This window comes from Hyla sarda, chromosome 6 (genome assembly GCF_029499605.1).
Source record: "Hyla sarda isolate aHylSar1 chromosome 6, aHylSar1.hap1, whole genome shotgun sequence".
NCBI classification, from domain to species: Eukaryota; Metazoa; Chordata; class Amphibia; order Anura; family Hylidae; genus Hyla; species Hyla sarda.
The window spans coordinates 301,600,463-301,618,207 of NC_079194.1; the positions used below are offsets into that span (position 1 = coordinate 301,600,463).

A 17,745-nucleotide genomic window follows, 5' to 3' on the forward strand; every position below is an offset into this window, starting at 1 on the left:
CACTGGGGTCCCGCCGCTGGGGACTCCCACAATCTCGGCTGTGGCACCCCAGAAATCCAGTACAGTGACCCCCCTGACCTACGATGGCCCCGACATATGATCAAATCGACATACGATGGCCTCTCAGAGGCCATCCCATGTCGATGTCAGCATCGACATACGATGCTTTTTTATGTCGGGGCCATCGCATTAAGTGCTTTCTGGCAGCGCAAAATGCTTAAGCTGCTGCCGGATAGCAGCTTAATGTTCCCCGTGTGGTGCGGTAAGTATTACTTACCCCTCCACGATGTTCCGGGGTGCCCTCCGGGTCCAGCGCTGGTCTTCCGGTGTCTTCTCGGCCCTCTCCGATGACGTCAATACGCTGCTGCGCACGTCATCCAATAGGAATGGTGTACGCAGCGGCGTAATGACGTCGCTACGGATGCCCAGTAAGGCCTTGCAGAAGACAGCGGAGGACCGGAGAAGACAGCGGAGGACCGGAGAAGACAGCAGAGGACCAGAGAAGACAGCAGAGGACCAGAGAAGACAGCAGAGGACCAGAGAAGACAGCGGAGGACCGGAGAAGACAGCGGAGAGCCCAGTGGAGGCCCGGGGTCACCATCGGGAGCGGCGGGGACACCATCTCGAGCGGCGAGGACAGGCGAGTACAGCTTCCTATACTTTACATTGCACGGATCCCTCAACATATGATGGATTCGGCAAACGATGGCTCGATGGAACAATCGTATGTTGAGGGACCACTGTACACAGAGCGAACTTTGCGATGCGGGGCGGAGGCTTGTCACGTCACAGTCACACCTGCTGGTGATGTCATGGCCACACCTCTCAATGCAAGTCTATGGTAGGGGGCGTGACTGCAGCCACGCCCCCTCCCATAGACTTGCATTGAGGGGCGTGGCCATGACGTCAAGGGCGTGACTGTGACATCACAACCCTCCGTCGCTGCACCCGACTCTCTAAATGAATGCCGGGTGCACCAGGGAGATCACAAGGGTCACCGGTGGTGGGACCTCTGGGATCAGACATCTTATCTCCTATGATAGGGGATAAGATATCTAGGGGCGGAGTACCCCTTTAAGTACTTCTTATCAGGAGCAGCCGACCCGTATTTAACTTCTCCGCAATAATCTGAGGTGTCATTTACTTTCATATTCATTGGAATTTAATTATTAATGATGAAAATTGTTTCATTTCCTCGAGCACCTGTGTCCGGCATCAGAAAGAGCCGCTTCATTTACTTAGCCGCCATGTCACGCTTCATCTGGAAGCAAAGATTGCACAAATTATCACTAAAATATCATTGGGGGGGGGCAAAAAAACGCAGTCACAGGTACACGAGGCAGAACAGGTGACCTCCAGAATTTGCAAAACGTCAGCCAGTGGCTGCCTGAGAATGCTGGCAGTTGTAGTTTTGCTACATGTGGAGGTTCACAGTTTGGAGACCACTGCATCAGCTATATAATGACAGTGACTTCTGCACACGGGGCCGCCCTCTTCTTCTGCGCATAGGGCCCCCTTTTCCTTCTACGCACAGGGCCCCCTTTTTCTTCTGTGCTTAGTTTCCCCCTCTTCTGCGCACAGCCCCTCCCCCTCTTCTGCTCCCAGGGGCCCCCTCTTCTCCTTCCGGGGTTACCCCCCTTTTTTCGTCTGTGCACAAGACCCCCCTTTTTTTTGTCTGTGCACAAGACCCCCCTTTTTTTTGTCTGTGCACAAGACCCCCCTTTTTTCGTCTGTGCACAAGACCCCCCTTTTTTCGTCTGTGCACAAGACCCCCCTTTTTTCGTCTGTGCACAAGACCCCCCTTTTTTCGTCTGTGCACAAGGCCCCCCTTTTTTCGTCTGTGCACAAGACCCCCCTTTTTTCGTCTGTGTACAAGGCCCCCCCTTTTTTTCGTCTGTGCACAAGGCCCCCCTTTTTTCATCTGTGCACAAGGCCCCCCTTTTTTTCGTCTGTGCACAAGGCCCCCCTTTTTTCGTCGGTGCACAAGACCCCCTTTTTTCGTCTGTGCACAAGGCCCCCCCTTTTTTTCGTCTGCACAAGGCCCCCCTTTTTTTCGTCTGCACAAGGCCCCCCTTTTTTTCGTCTGTGCACAAGGCCCCCCTTTTTTTCGTCTGTGCACAAGGCCCCCCTTTTTTTCGTCTGTGCACAAGGCCCCCCTTTTTTCGTCTGTGCACAAGGCCCCCCTTTTTTCGTCTGTGCACAAGGCCCCCCTTTTTTCGTCTGTGCACAGGGCCTCTTTTTCTCCGCATCTCCCCCCTATCTTTTGTGCACAGGGCCCCCTCTTCCGCACATGCCCCCTGCCCTCCCTACTATCTTTTGCGCACAGACCCCCCCCCCCCACCACCACCTTTCTGCACCTCTCAGTGATTTCAGGTCTTGCCTTGTTGGTTTTGCGCCTGCTGCCATGACATGTTGATTTGTAGACAACTTTGTTCTTGTTGGAATCCCACAGAGAAGGGAATCAAAGCTGCTGATGAGCCCAATTAAAGCCGAAGGCTGCGATGATATGTGGGGTGGGCACCGAGGATTGGTACCTGCGCTCCCCCGCACTCACTCCTGGGACCTGCAGAAATTCATTGTGAAACTTGGCAGGAACACAAAGGGAAGACGACAAAAATGTGTTCAGCGACAATTAGCGACCTGCTGCGATCTGCGACGGGAGGCTCACCAGCTGCTTCACGACTACAACTCCCAGCAACAGCTGGAGGACCACAGGTGTAGAGTCCTTCTCCCATCCTGGAGTCCTTATGACTAATCTGTACTCCTATATACTGCAGCAACCGCTATATATCAGGGCCAGGATCCCACTCTGGTTAATGGAGCCCCTAAAAGATCGGCGAATACTCTGACATAATGCTGTGAAACTCCTGCGTATTCATCACCGAGATAAGAATATACAAGTATACACAGGGAACATTGACCATAGTAAATAATACTCCTATACAATATACATGTATACACAGGGAACATTGACCATAGTAAATAATACTCCCATACAATATACATGTATACACAGGGAACATTGACCATAGTAAATAATACTCCTATACAATACCCATGTATACACAGGGAACATTGACCATAGTAAATAATACTCCCATACAATATACATGTATACACAGGGAACATTGACCATAGTAAATAATACTCCCATACAATATACATGTATACACAGGGAACATTGACCATAGTAAATAATACTCCTATACAATATACATGTATACACAGGGAACATTGACCATAGTAAATAATACTCCTATACAATATACATGTATACACAGGGAACATTGACCATAGTAAATAATACTCCTATACAATATACATGTATACACAGGGAACATTGACCATAGTAAATAATACTCCTATACAATATACATGTATACACAGGGAACATTGACCATAGTAAATAATACTCCCATACAATATACATGTATACACAGGGAACATTGACCATATTAAATAATACTCCTATACAATATACATGTATACACAGGGAACATTGACCATAGTTAATAATACTCCTATACAATATACATGTATACACAGGGAACATTGACCAATTGTAAATAATACTCCCATACAATATACATGTATACACAGGGAACATTGACCATAGTAAATAATACTCCTATACAATATACAAGTATACACAGGGAACATTGACCATAGTAAATAATACTCCCATACAATATACATGTATACACAGGGAACATTGACCATAGTAAATAATACTCCTATACAATATACAAGTATACACAGGGAACATTGACCATAGTAAATAATACTCCTATACAATATACAAGTATACACAGGGAACATTGACCATAGTAAATAATACTCCCATACAATATACATGTATACACAGGGAACATTGACCAAAGTAAATAATACTCCTATACAATACCCATGTATACACAGGGAACATTGACCATAGTAAATAATACTCCTATACAATATACATGTATACACAGGGAACATTGACCATAGTAAATAATACTCCCATACAATATACATGTATACACAGGGAACATTGACCAAAGTAAATAATACTCCTATACAATACCCATGTATACACAGGGAACATTGACCATAGTAAATAATACTCCCATACAATATACATGTATACACAGGGAACATTGACCATAGTAAATAATACTCACATACAATATACATGTATACACAGGGAACATTGACCATAGTAAATAATACTCCCATACAATATACATGTATACACAGGGAACATTGACCATAGTAAATAATACTCCCATACAATATACATGTGTACACAGGGAACATTGACCATAGTAAATAATACTCCTATACAATATACATGTATACACAGGGAACATTGACCATAGTAAATAATACTCCCATACAATATACAAGTATACACAGGGAACATTGACCATAGTAAATAATACTCCTATACAATATACATGTATACACAGGGAACATTGACCATAGTAAATAATACTCCTATACAATATACATGTATACACAGGGAACATTGACCATAGTAAATAATACTCACATACAATATACATGTATACACAGGGAACATTGACCATAGTAAATAATACTCCCATACAATATACATGTGTACACAGGGAACATTGACCATAGTAAATAATACTCCCATACAATATACATGTGTACACAGGGAACATTGACCATAGTAAATAATACTCCTATACAATATACATGTATACACAGGGAACATTGACCATAGTAAATAATACTCCCATACAATATACAAGTATACACAGGGAACATTGACCATAGTAAATAATACTCCTATACAATATACATGTATACACAGGGAACATTGACCATAGTAAATAATACTCCTATACAATATACATGTATACACAGGGAACATTGACCATAGTAAATAATACTCCTATACAATATACATGTATACACAGGGAACATTTACCATAGTAAATAATACTCCTATACAATATACATGTATACACAGGGAACATTGACCATAGTAAATAATACTCCCATACAATATACATGTATACACAGGGAACATTGACCATAGTAAATAATACTCCTATACAATACCCATGTATACACAGGGAACATTGACCATAGTAAATAATACTCCCATACAATATACATGTATACACAGGGAACATTGACCATAGTAAATAATACTCCTATACAATATACATGTATACACAGGGAACATTGACCATAGTAAATAATACTCCTATACAATATACATGTATACACAGGGAACATTGACCATAGTAAATAATACTCCCATACAATATACATGTATACACAGGGAACATTTACCATAGTAAATAATACTCCCATACAATATACATGTATACACAGGGAACATTTACCATAGTAAATAATACTCCCATACAATATACATGTATACACAGGGAACATTGACCATAGTAAATAATACTCCTATACAATATACATGTATACACAGGGAACATTGACCATAATAAATAATACTCCCATACAATATACATGTATACACAGGGAACATTGACCATAGTAAATAATACTCCTATACAATATACAAGTATACACAGGGAACATTGACCATAGTAAATAATACTCCCATACAATATACAAGTATACACAGGGAACATTGACCATAGTAAATACTCCCGTACAATATACAAGTATACACAGGGAACATTGACCATAGTAAATAATACTCCTATACAATATACATGTATACACAGGGAACATTGACCATAGTAAATAATACTCCTATACAATATACAAGTATACACAGGGAACATTGACCATAGTAAATAATACTCCTATACAATATACATGTATACACAGGGAACATTGACCATAGTAAATAATACTCCCATACAATATACATGTATACACAGGGAACATTGACCATAGTAAATAATACTCCTATACAATACCCATGTATACACAGGGAACATTGACCATAGTAAATAATACTCCCATACAATATACATGTATACACAGGGAACATTGACCATAGTAAATAATACTCCTATACAATATACATGTATACACAGGGAACATTGACCATAGTAAATAATACTCCTATACAATATACATGTATACACAGGGAACATTGACCATAGTAAATAATACTCCCATACAATATACATGTATACACAGGGAACATTGACCATAGTAAATAATACTCCTATACAATACCCATGTATACACAGGGAACATTGACCATAGTAAATAATACTCCTATACAATATACATGTATACACAGGGAACATTGACCATAGTAAATAATACTCCCATACAATATACATGTATACACAGGGAACATTAACCATAGTAAATAATACTCCTATACAATATACATGTATACACAGGGAACATTGACCAATTGTAAATAATACTCCCATACAATATACATGTATACACAGGGAACATTGACCATAGTAAATAATACTCCCATACAATACCCATGTATACACAGGGAACATTGACCATAGTAAATAATACTCCCATACAATACCCATGTAATACCGTCATAAGTTATATCAGGCAACAACATACACACAGGCAGACAGCCTTTGGCTGTCCGGGCATGCTGGGAGTTGTAGTTTTGCAACAGCTGGAGACACCCCTGGTTGGGAAACACTGATCTATGTATACGATGGCCTCTCAAATCTGTTGATTCTGGATGTCAGAGGAGAGAAGGGTCGGGCAAGTGTCCCCCTGCAGAATACATCTGCAAGTGTATGTGGGAATAGGGAGTGCATGCTGAGAGTGGTAGTTTTGCAACAGCTGGAGGCGCCCCTGGTTGGGAAACACTAATCTATGCGTACAATGGCCTCTCGACTCTGTGTGGATTCTGGATGTCAGAGGAGAGAAGGGTCGGGCAAGTGTCCACCTACAGAATACAAGTGCAAGTGTATGTGGGAATAGGGAGTGCATGTTGAGTTGTAGTTTTGCAACAGCTGGAGGCGCCCCTGGTTAGGAAACACTGACCTATTCTATATACTACTGGGAGTTGTAGTTAGTAACTAACTGAACTCCCGAAGTCACATCAAAAAAGTAAGGGTGCTGATAAAAACTACAGATCGGGGCGCAAAAAATGAGCCGTCACCCCATATAAGGAGAAATAAAAAAGTTATAGGAGTCAGAATAGGACAAAATTTCCCCTTGTATGTGTATCCTGTGATGTCACGCATATATAATTAATTATGCAAATTAGTTTTTGGGGCAAACCTATAGTGTCATACTGTCTGCTGTGCTTCTTTGTCTGCCCAACCAGTGTATCTAATCCTGTTGTGTGATACTGTGATACTCTTTAAAGGGGTACTCCGGTGTAAAACTTTTTCTCTTTTTTTTTTTTTTTTTTTTTTATCAACTGGTGCCAAAAAGTTAAACAGATTTGTAAATTACTTCTATTAAAAAATCTTAAACCTTCCAGTACTTATTAGCTGCTGAATACTACAGAGGAAATTCTTTTCTTTTTGTAACAGTGTTCTCTGCTGACATCACAACCACAGTGCTCTCTGCTGACATCTCTGTCCATTTTAAGAACTGTCCAGAGTAGGAGAAAATCCCCATAGAAAACATATGCTGCTCTGGACAGTTCTTAAAATGGACAGAGATGTCAGCAGAGAGCACTGTGGTTGTGATGTCAGCAGAGAACACTGTTACAAAAAGAAAAGAATTTCCTCTGTAGTATTCAGCAGCTAAGAAGTACTGGAAGGATTAAGATTTTTTAATAGAAGTAATTTACAAATCTGTTTAACTTTCTGGCACCAGTTGATTAAAAAAAAAAATAATAATAAATAAAAAAAAATGTATTTCCACCGGAGTACCCCTTTAAGAGCTTCAATTCTTAAAGGGCCCATAACACATCGGAATGTGAAGTGCAGCGGTCAAAATGCGTTATTTTTTATATATTTATTAAAATGTATTTCTTTTTTCTTTACCTTTTTTCAAAATTTGCGCCAAATGACTTTTTTCTATATATACCTTATCGTGGCTCAGATACCGGATCCCACCGTAGGGGCTTCAATAATTGAAGTTGCTGAGCGCAGCATTCTCTGCTCTTTAATATTCCCCGGTTGCCGCTCTTTTGCCATTTCACATTTTTTCTGATTAAAACACAACCTTTCTTTTTGCATAAAGGTTGGAGCGGCCTCAATGGCGGCGACCGGCGCAAGTCCTGCAGCAAAGATGGAGCCGTTATCTAAATTGGGTTTTTGTTGGCGGGCTGCAGACGGCGGAGATAACCGGACGCCTCAGAATTTACACAGGGAAAATTGGTTTTTCTATTGTAGAGCGGAAACATAAATGAATTATTGGGCCGGAAATCACTTTGATCTTTAACCCTTGCCGGATATTGTGTGCGGGGGTGGGGGTATAGGAAGAAAAACTTTCTCGTTTTGACTTTTGACACTCCGTACCATTGTTTCCCAAGCAGGGTGCCTCCAGCTGTTGAGAAACTACAATTCCCAGCATGCCCAGACAGCCGAAAATGGTCCTGGTTCTGGGAGTTGTAGTTTTGCAACAGCTTGAGGCACCCTGCTTGGGAAAAATGGCTCCATACTAATAGGACCTTCCTTCTCCAAACTCTCCCAGCTCCAGTCCATACTAAATGCAGCAGCCAGACTCCTCTTCCTGTCCAGTCACCATTTCCCCCGGTGCCAGTCACTGCACCATTACCTCTTCCCCCTGTGCCAGTCACTGCACAATTACCTCTTCCCCCTGTGCCAGTCACTGCACAATTACCTCTTCCCCCTGTGCCAGTCACTGCACAATTACCTCTTCCCCCTGTGCCAGTCACTGCACCATTACCTCTCCCCCCTGTGCCAGTCACTGCACAATTACCTCTTCCCCCTGTGCCAGTCACTGCACCATTACCTCTTCCCCCTGTGCCAGTCACTGCACCATTACCTCTTCCCCCTGTGCCAGTCACTGCACCATTACCTCTTCTCCCTGTGCCAGTCACTGCACAATTACCTCTTCCCCCTGTGCCAGTCACTGCACCATTACCTCTTCCCCCTGTGCCAGTCACTGCACCATTACCTCTTCTCCCTGTGCCAGTCACTGCACAATTACCTCTTCCCCCTGTGCCAGTCACTGCACAATTCCCTCTTCCCCCTGTGCCAGTCACTGCACAATTACCTTTTCCCCCTGTGCCAGTCACTGCACCATTACCTCTTCCCCCTGTGCCAGTCACTGCACCATTACCTCTTCCCCCTGTGCCAGTCACCGCACCATTACCTCTTCCCCCTGTGCCAGTCACTGCACCATTACCTCTTCCCCCTGTGCCAGTCACTGCACCATTACCTCTTCCCCCTGTGTCAGTCACTGCACCATTACCTCTTCCCCCCTGTGCCAGTCACTGCACCATTACCTCTTCCCCCTGTGCCAGTCACTGCACCATTACCTCTTCCCCCTGTGCCAGTCACTGCACCATTACCTTTTCCCCCTGTGCCAGTCAAACCACCAATACCACCTGTGGTTGCCCAGTATGGGAGGTGTTACCCTGTACCCTTGCTGCCCTATCAGGCTACCTCCCTTCAGTATCCCCTGGGCCCCTTGTGCTTGTTTCCTCCGTATAGATGTTCTGCATTGTAGAGTTGCTCTCTCTTCTGCTGAGGTCCAGTGCAGTCATCTAGTGTGTTTGTCCAGAGTGAATTCGGGTAGAAAAACAGACATGGCGCACATCTACAATCTTGCACAATGATCCAATTGCTTCTCAGCATAATATCAAAAACTAACAGGTTGTTATTATACATTTTTGATCAAAAAGTACAAGCCACTCGCCACGTCAAGGCTACCTATCCAGAGTGGGTCCCTAACGTCCCTAGCATAAAATGGCGTAGCACTGGGCGGCGACCACCACCGCCGCAACATCAGTGCCCACAGGGGGAAGGACCCACTGGCAGAGTGGCCCCAATGGCACTCAAACCAGTCTATGGGTCGCACCTCCCCCCAGACACGGCGCCACGGCAGCAACGGACACCGCACAGCACCACACCAGTGTGAACAAGGTGTAATAGCTCACTTACCATGCTCTCCCAGTCAGACTGGGAGGCTGCTAGGAAAGAAATGGCCCTTGTGTAGCTAACTACTACTTATATAGGGTTGGGCTGAGGGGGTGGGGAAGAGTGCAGCACATGTTCAAAAAAAAGAGGGGATAGAAAACACAATGTGAATTTGGGTAGAAAACAGACATGGCGCACATCTACAATCTTGTATAATGATCTGATTGCTTCTCAGCATAATATCAAAAACTAACAGGTTGTTAGTATACATTCTTGATCAAAAAGTACAAGCCCACTCGCCACGTCAAGGCCACCTATCCAGAGTGGGTCCCTAACGTCCCTAGCATAAAATGGCGCAGCACTGGGCGGCAACCACCACCGCCGCGACACACTGGTGTGGTGCTGTGCGGCGTCCGTTGCTGCCGTGGCGCCGTGTCTGCGGGGGGTGCAGCCCATAGACTGGTTTGAGTGACGTTGGGGCCGCTCTGCCAGTGGGTCGTTCCCCCTGTGGGCACTGGTGTCGCGGCGGTGGTGGTCGCCTCCCAGTGCTACGCCATTTTATGCTAGGGACGTTGGGGACCCACTCTAAATAGGTGGCCTTGAAGTGGCAAGTGGGCTTGTACTTTTTGATCAAAACGTATATACGAACAACCTGGTAGTTTTTGAAATTATGCTGAGAAGCAATTGGATCATTGTGCAAGATTGTAGATGTGCGACCATGTCTGTATTCTACTTGAGTACACATTGTGTGTCCGGAGTGTTGGAGACCTCAAAGTCCAGTCCTGCAGCCACCATCAAGTCAAGTAAGATAAAGTCACAGCTTTATGAGTCAAGTCAGTCCCTGTCATCTGTCAAGTCAGCGTGGTTTGCACTCAATAGTCCAGTCCTACTACAAGTCCCAGCAAGCCCTTAAGGTCTCTGCATCACTGGTCACCTCCTTGGGCCCTGGCTGAACTGTATAGACTTTACCACCTGTCTACCCTCAGTAAAGCTACCGCTGTCCGTAACTTGGCGTCGGAGTCTGTATTGCCCCTGTGCCTAGCCCACGATCCAGCGGTATACCTTCGGGTGGTTTTAGGCTAAACAGCACACTGGCATCACAAATACAAGGGGTTAATGCCATCTGCCCCTAGGGTAACATCTGCCCTTATCACACCCTGTTACCAAAACTTTTGGCATCCTACAAACAGGATGCGGGTGTGCACCTTATGCCACAAGTCCTCCCCCCTAGTCTGAACTGTGTCCAGTATAATCGCATGCCGATGCGAATGGAGTTTACGCCAGAAAGTGTTTTACAAGTGGGGCTTGTGAAATAGAGGGGGAGGTGAAGAAAAGTACTGTGTCAATCATGTGCAAGATTAGGTCTGAAGCTGTGTTACGTTGGCAAGTATTGCCTGTACCTGCAAGGGTTAAAGATGTGCCGGAGAAGCGCGCAAAAATGTTCCAGGGCGTGGAAACCATGTTGCTGTATCGATGCTGAAGTGGAACTGTAAAGATCTGCCCCTTGTTGCCGCTCTACCGCTTCTGTCCGGCGGCCATTTACCTGAAGCCCTGCATAAAAGGAGCAGCACCGCCGAATCTTCTTAGTTTGCCGGAAGTCAGCAAGAGGAGCAACATGGCAGAACAGGCAAGCACACGTGCAGAGTCCCAAGATGGCGCCAGAAGCCCGGAAAGTTGCTGCAACGCAAATATTTCAGGAGCTGGCAGATCGTTTACAGTGCATCTCCCTCAGGGCCGAAGAGGCCTGCTATCAAGTCCCGCTGCTGAGACTGGCCATCAACCCCGGCGGAGGGAACACCGGCATCATCTCGTGCATCATCGCCAGTGAGGCAGTTTCCCAGTCAGTGTTCCTCCAGCTGTTGCACAACTACAACTCCCCGCATGCCCGGACAGCCAAAGACTTTGTACAGGAGCCCCATAGCTTCATCCTAGGCCCTTATTGGGCTTCCGGCCAGGCCTAGGACAAAGTCACACTGCAGAATCTAAAGCAGTGTTTCCCAACCAGTGTGCCTCCAGCTGTTGCAAAACTGCAACTCCCGGCATGCCCGGACAGCCAACGGCTGTCCGGGCATGCTGGGAGTTGTAGTTTTGCAACAGCTGGAGGCACACTGGTTAGGATCAGTCAATATGTATGTCTTCTGTGTTGTTTTCCCAGCTGCCGAACCCCCCTCGGTGTTGTTTCCATGATGCACAAACGATCTAGCGCGATAAAATCTCTTAAGCTAATTGACAAATCAGCTCTGCTGCATCTGCGCGGTGAACCTGCGATAACACGTCTCGTAAATCCTCGCGCATAATTAAAGGGTATCATCTCCCAGAACAAGGAGAACCATAATTTTCAAGCTCGCGGAGACTAAACCGTTACGTAGAATATAATTATAGCTTTATCGGTGCAGCATTTACAGCAGCACAAAGTATTTCAGGAATTTTTTTTCTTTATTTTGCAGAGCCCGGGCGTTGTCCTTTTTGGTCTGAAGTAATCATGAATTCAGTATTCGTGTTTCGGCTTTGCTCCCGGTGGCTGCTTACCGCCACCTTTCTCCTGCCGGCCTCCCAGAGGGCCCCCGCTCAGCTTTGTTTTATATGTAGATGGGTTTTGTGTGCTGGTCATGCTGGGAGCTCAGTTGGGATACGAGTTCTTCCGACTTTTCAATTTCTCTATCTTTAGCCGTTCCCGGTGATGCTTCCAGACACTTGCTTATGATCTCGACAAAGTGATTACGGCTTCAATCCTGACTGTCTTGAGTTTATCTACATCTCTACCTGATAGGACGCTCGCCCAATTCTGATGAGAGTCGGCGCCATAGCTACGATGGGGGGAAAGTTTGTTGAAAGAGCTTGGTCTACAGTTCGGTGGACATTACAAACCCTACAATAAACTACAATCATACAAAGCATGATAGATATCGCTTCTCGGCCTTTTGGCTAAGATAAAGTGTAGTATCTGTTCTTATCAGTTTAATGCTGGTGGCAGGCGACGTAGGGATGGGTGCTGCATGGTAAGGGGGCAGGTGTACCAGGGCGTTTGGGGCTGGTTCTGAGGAATCGGCTCGACGGCTGCCCCGATGTGACCTGTTCCCTCCGGGTCTCGCCATGAGGCTGAGAGGGTCTAGAGCCGAGGTATTTTAATGCCTCCGGGAGTGGTGACCCCGAGGTGCCGAGGTGCCGAAACTCACTGGGAGTACTGGCTCACTGAGTGGAAGCACGGGCACCATAATCTCTTCCCCTTGTGGCACTCACCTCTTGATTCCCGGCCTTCTGGCTAGGATCAGAGACATTTTTTATAGATCCGGCCGGATGTCCGGGCAGTATACCTGCACATTCACCTATTTCTTTTTGTCTCACTGTGTCACTTTTTGCGTGTTATGTGTCCACAGGATTGTCAGGATGCCGTAGCCCTTCCGGGTGTCCCTCCTGGCGGTCTAGGGGAGGTGTGTGTGGCCATTAGGTTCCGCACCTCCCTGCAAAAACCCCGGGTACTCCTGCTCTGGCAAGGTACCTACCGTTATCGTCTCTGCGGGCAGATACCTTGGCTAACGCCAAGGGGGATGCCGGGAGCATTTGTGGTCCCTTAGTAGCTTCGGCGAAAAGGGACATCGAACCTGGAACCTCGCAGGTACCTTTTTGGCCTGGAGGTGAAGGGTAAGGTTTATTGGGGGGCCTTTGTGCACATCCTTTGTGCACGTTTTTTATTGTAACACTTAGGCACTTTTTCTTGCCCTTAATGTGATTCGAGAGCACGTTCCTCGGCTCTTAGATAATCTATGATAGAATAATATACAGCACAGGTTCCCTAAGATAAACACTATACCACATGCTATGCTAACAGCCAACGGCTGTCCGGGCATGCTGGGAGTTGTAGTTTTGCAACATCTGGAGGTCCGCAGGTTGAAGACCACTGTTGTATAGGATAGTTTAGTGAAGTTATTGTCAGTGATGGATCCTGTGTTGTCTGCCTCCAGTTTTATAATAGAGATGCTACCTTACCTTGTAACCCCACCCTCTGATCGTCGTCAGATTACCGCTGACCCCCGACAACACAGAACCTGCTGAAAAGTGACACAAAATGTCAGACTATTGTGAGCACTGACACGTCTTAAAGGGGTACTCCCGTGGAAAGCTTTTTTTTTTTTCTTTTAAATCAACTGGTGCCAGAAAGCTAAACAGATTTGTAAATTACGTCTATTAAAAAAAATCTTAATCCTTCCAGTACTTATTAGCTGCTGAATACTACAGAGGAAATGGTTTTCTTTTTGGAACACAGTGCTCTCTGCTGACATCTCTGTCTATTTTAAGAACTCTCCAGAGTAGGAGAAAATCCCCATAGCAAATAGTGTAGAGTGTATTCAAATTCACGATCTTAAGCGAATATATGGACAAATATTCATCATTTATTCGCAATATTCGCAGCCTTTTTTTATGTGCCATAAAATTTGCATGCGCATTCACCATAAAATTTGCATTCGCATGCGCAATATCACGGGATAAAAGAGCTAAAAGGGAGGGATCAACATGCGCGAGAATTATCATATGAGAAAATTATCATATACAAATTTTCGGGCGTCCACCAGTAATACACAGTAACTAGTAATGGAGCCTTGTTTACAACACAAGCAGGAAGCAAGGAGGGATGATCACTGTGATGTGTTCTGTGAAGATAAAAAAGCGAATATTCATAATTGCGAATATTTAGAGCAATATTTGCGAATTCACGAATATGCAATATTCGCGATAAATATTCGCATTGCAAATATTCGCGCCCAACACTAATAGCAAACATATGCTGCTCTGGACAGTTCCTAAAATGAACAGAGATGTCAGCAGAGAGCACTGTGCTCGTGATGTCAGCAGAGAGCACTGTGTTCCAAAAAGAAAATAACTTCCTCTGTAGTATTCAGCAGCTAATAAGTACTGGAAGGATTAAGATTTTTTTTTTAATAGAAATAATTTACAAATCTGTTTAACTTTCTGGCACCAGTGGATTCAAAAAAATAAAAAAATAAATTAAAATTTTTTTTCCACCGGTGTACCCCTTTAATGATCTGTCCCTGTTCGTGTCGTCTGGGCTTTTTATCACACCGTGGAAGATCCCGTCCGTGCGTTGCCTTTCCCTCCTCTGGATCCGCGGGGATAGCTTCCTATTGCTTCTTTGTAATATTAGAATTTTTTCCATCCTGCAGAGGGAGAAGATTGACAGTTCTGGTCTTCGATGTCTGTAATGAAACTTTCATTTGGCGGGATAAATAAATAAAAGGAGAAGAGAGACGCGCCGGAGCCGCTCTACTTGAGTTATCTCCGCGCGGCTCCTCTATGTGGCAGATGGTGTGCTGCTTGGAAATGAGGATGGGGAAAAAAATCTGACTTTGTTTTCGAGTCTCGTATGGAATGGGAAATTTCTCGGGAGGGAAGGTCGTTCTTTTGTTTGGGTAAATTAAGATTCTGGAAATGGAGACAAGGTATGTCTGATAGTCAACCTGCCGCGCGCTCATGAAATAATCAGCTGCATCTCCCCCCTCCCTGCATCTTGGAGATTCTATATCAGTGTTTCCTAACTTGTGTGCCTCCAGGTGTTGCAAAACTACAACTCCCCAGCATGCCCGGACAGCCAAAGGCTTTGTGCAGGAGCCCCATAGCATGACCCTAGGACCATATTGGGCTATCTGCCAGGTCTGGGCAAAGTCAAACTGCAGGATCTAAAGCAGTGTTTCCCAAATGGTGTGCCTCCAGCTGTTGCAAAACTGCAACTCCCAGCATGCCCAGACAGCCAAAGGCTGTGTAGATGAACCCCATAGCTTCGCCCTATGACCATATTGGGCTTCCTGCCGGGTCTAGGACAAAGTCAAATTACAGAATCTAGTCGTCTTTTCCAAATGGTGTGCCTCCAGCTGTAACAAGACTACAACTCCCAGCATGCCCACACAGCCAACAGTTTTTTTACAGGACCCCCATAGCTCCACCCTAGGACCATATTGGGCTTCCGGTCTGGCCCAGGACAAAGTCAAACTACAGAATCTAAAGCAGTCTTTCCCAAATGGTGTGTCTCCAGCTGTTGCAAGACTACAACTCCCAGCATGCTCACAGCCAAAGGCTTTGTAGATGAGCCCCATAGCTTAGCCCTATGACCATATTGGGCTTCCTGCTGGGTCTAGGCAAAGTCAAACTACAGAATCTAGTCGTCTTTCCCAAATGGTGTGCCTCCAGCTGTTGCAAGACTACAACTCCCAGCATCCCCAGACATCCGATGGTTTTGTACAAGACCCCCATAGCTCCACCCTAGGACCATATTGGGCTTCCGGCCAGGCCTAGGACAAAGTCAAATTGCAGAATCTAAAGCAGTGTTTCCCAAATGGTATGCTCCCAGCTGTTGCAAAACTACAACTCCCAGCATGCCCGGACAGCCAAAGGCTTTATTGAGGAGCCCCATAGCTTCACCCTAGGGTGAAGCCTTCGGCTGTCCGGGCATGCTGGGAGTTGTAGTTTTACAAAGTTTGAAGACACGCTGGCTGGGAAGCACTGTTTTTAATGCTGCATGTCTTGCAGATTGTACTAATATGATGATAAAAAAAGGCATTTATAAATCATTAACCCCTTACCGATATTTGACATACATGTATAGAAAGTGGAGCTGCTGAGCCTGCCCCATAAATGACCGGTTGTACCTGTTCACTACAGCTGACTCCTGCTGACCACAGTTGGAATCGGAGATAGCTTTAAAGCCTGACCATTTTTTAAAGGGCGTTATCCAGTAATAGGAAAACAGAGCTAATTTCTTACAAAAACAGGGCCACCCATGTCCTCAGGTGGTGTGGGGTGTTACAACTTGGCTCCAATTACTTCAAAGGAACCAAACTGCAATACCACACACAACCTGAGCACATGGGTGGCGCTGTTTTTGGAGAAAATCAGCTCTGCTATTTTTTCTAATTTTGAAACACCCCTTTAAACTGTTAACCCAGTGTTCCCTAACTAGGGTGCCACCAGCGGTTGCAAAACTACAACTCCCAGCATGCCCAGACAGCATTTGGCTGTCCGGGCATGCTGGGATTTTTAGTCTTGCAACAACTGAAGGTGCCTTGGTTGGGAAACACTATCACAGTGCAGTACACTTCCATTAGTAAATGCAGTGTATTCTACTATTGATTACATTTAGTACCTAGTGTGATTTAAAATAAATAGTTTTAAAAATAAAATAATGTAAAAAAAAAAAAAAAAAAATATATATATATATATATATATATATATATATATATATATATAAAAAGAACAAAATAACCATCTCAGGTTTTTCCATTTTCAATTATAATAAAAAATATAAATAAGGAATACTGTATAGATGTAATTAACTGTGTATTAAATAAAAAGTGATCAAAAAGTCATTAAAATTTGTACCTATCTAATTGGGCTCAGTTAAAAAAGAAAAAAAAACTTAATTTTCCTGCTGCTCTGCTGTTGTCTCAATGTCAGTTCCTGCTGCAGGCACCTTCTTGTGTCTGTGTTGGCACAAGGACCTTTCTGCACAGCCAGTCAGTCAATTGGGAAGGTCCTTGTGCCAATACAGACACAAGGAAGTGTCACGCAACAGGGACTGAGACAGCGGGAGAGCGAGGAAAAATATTTTTTTTCTATTTAAGGCCATGTTCACACAGCCGAAAATGTGCGGAATGTCCAGGCGGATATTTTGCACATTTGAATAATCCTGTGGGCGCTAGGACCGCTCGGAAATGCGCCGTCTCATAGACATTAAAGGGGT

General features: G+C 44.7%; 1 protein-coding gene and 1 pseudogene across 3 annotated transcripts in view; both read left to right on the forward strand.

Annotated features, from left to right (window-relative positions):
- Window positions 1-17,745, forward strand: part of NELL1 (neural EGFL like 1) — a gene marked incomplete in the record, with an annotated part of 690,696 nt that overhangs the window by 214,375 nt on the left and 458,576 nt on the right.
- LOC130277859 (U2 spliceosomal RNA) lies at window positions 12,901-12,998 on the forward strand (annotated as a pseudogene).